Source organism: Lactuca serriola, chromosome 1 (genome assembly GCF_051521515.1).
Source record: "Lactuca serriola cultivar US96UC23 chromosome 1, Lser_US96UC23_V15, whole genome shotgun sequence".
NCBI classification, from domain to species: domain Eukaryota; kingdom Viridiplantae; phylum Streptophyta; class Magnoliopsida; order Asterales; family Asteraceae; genus Lactuca; species Lactuca serriola.
In genome coordinates, this window is record NC_136408.1 from 87,422,626 (window position 1) to 87,424,742 (window position 2,117).

The 2,117-nt window shown below is 38.8% G+C and overlaps 1 long non-coding RNA gene across 1 annotated transcript; it reads right to left on the reverse strand.

Annotated features, from left to right (window-relative positions):
• Positions 1 to 229: 229 nt before the first annotated feature.
• Positions 230 to 1,686, reverse strand: LOC145094314 (uncharacterized). The gene is made up of 2 exons (XR_013703282.1): positions 1,229 to 1,686; positions 230 to 1,089 (listed from the first exon to the last, which is right to left on the reverse strand). It is a non-coding gene; the product is annotated as an uncharacterized LOC145094314 (long non-coding RNA).
• Positions 1,687 to 2,117: the final 431 nt, after the last annotated feature.

Here is a 2,117-nt window from a genome sequence, read left to right on the forward strand (position 1 = left end):
ACATAGGAAAAAAAAATTCAAAACTTTAAATACGAATGTGAAGAAAATGAGGGCTAGTAATTGCTATCCTACCATAGGTTAGTTCCACCATTTCATATATGTTTTGCTATTTTATTTAAAATTGAAAAATCTTAAAAAATAGTCTCTTCCAAAGAAAATAAGTTTTGTCTTTAATTTTTTTTTTTTTTTTTTTGTCATCAAGGATAAGTCTAAACATATACCACACATGTGAGGACAAAATCGTTATTTAACACACAAAGACTAGAAATATTAGAATATATAAATATGAGGGACTAAAACTGTAAATTAATTTCTTCTTCCGTTTTTAGTCTATCATCGGACCACCACTGTAACACAACGCCGCCCAAATTCCTACCCCTCCGATTCTGGGTTGCGATTTCGTGGAGGTGGTGTAGGAGACTGGATCGTCATTCTCGAATTCCTGATCTTCCCGTTCATATGGAGTATCCCGATCTTCTCCTCCGGCTTACCTCGAACTCTAGCAGTCTTGTTTTCTACAATCATCATATATTTCGTCAACTACACCGGTTTGAATATCATAGGCATCTCTTTCCTCATCTCTATTTTCCCCTTCATCTCATGTCACTCATCACCGTCCCTCAAATCCGGCCACACAGTTGGCTAAGTTTGGGCCAAAAGGTGTCAAAAGACTGGAACTTGTTCTTCAATACCCTTTTCCAGAACTTAAATTTCCGGGACACCATGAATGCTACGGTCGGTGAAATCGATGGGAATTCGGGTTCATGGCGGTGGCAGCAGAGATGATTCCAGGAAAGTGATTAAAGATTTGGATCGAAATCGGAGCTGTGTTATCGGCTATAAGTTTATTCGAAAATTTGGACCGAAACCTAGTGATGAACGGCGGTGGTTGTGCAGCCATTACCACCGCTGCCGAAGGAGGAGGATAAGGTTGAGGTGGAAGGGCTTAGACTCCGCCTTGTGTCGAGAACAAAGATGGGTTTATTACTGTTGTTGCTACCAAAACTACCGTCGTTAAACTTGTTATTAGATTATGTCAAAGGTTGAAAATCTGCAACTTCGAATGGCATACGGCATACCTCTCATCATCTGTTCATCAAGAAGAAAAAAGTTATTTAAGCAAAAACAAAACGATAACACATTTTTTGGATTTTGAGCTTTCAGATGGGTTCAAATCTTGATTATTTTCGGTTCAAAAATGATAATTTCTTTTTGTGGATGTTCAAACCTCAAAGATTTGGAGCTTTAAGATAGGAAGTAGAAAAGATATGTTCGGATGGTTTTGAGGTGTGTTTTCGTGAGTTGTATTCGGGTAAGGGGAAAAAGAGGCGGTGGGGGTGGGGATGGTGGTGGCGTTGTGGTACAGAGGAGGAGGTGAGGCAGCCGGAAGAGGACATGTCGCCGGAAAAAATGATTTCAAGAACGGTAGAAGAGAATAGGTCCGATGAGAGGCTATATGGGGAAAAGAGATTAATTTATATTTTTGGTCCTTGATATTTCTAATGTTAGGGTTGTTACTACGTTATTTTTAGACAAAACTTTAACAATAGTGCCATCGGGTTAATAATTTATTGAAGATGCAACACCTCACCGGTATCATGCTTGACACGTGATTCCCTTTAGTTATGTTTGGTTTCTGCATGTTTATTTTATAGCCTTGTTAATTTAAAGTTTAACTCAGTCATATAGTAGTGGTAGTGTCTTAGTGGACAATTTTTCCTTTTTTCAGTTGTTTTCTGTGTAATCGTAAGCCATATGTGGCAACATTCCTTTGCTTTTGTTTTTCGGTTGAATGAATGCAGGAAACCTTTGAGTCAATCTCTCTTCCTCTGTTCTTTGCTCACTAAAGTTGTTGTGTACAGCTTGTGATTTTTTTTATTCCAGTCAACAATCTGGTATCAAAGCCTCTCCCATGGCTGAGTTTCAAGTTGTAGGTGGTGTTAAGAAACTCAACAACCAGAATTACAATATATGGTCCACATGTATCACTTCGTATATGTAGGCACAGGATCTGTGGGAAGTTGTAAACGGTGTTGAGACAGAACAACCTGCTGCTGAAGACAATAATGGGGTTTTACGGAAATGGAAAATAAAGGAGGGCAAGGCTATGTTCATCC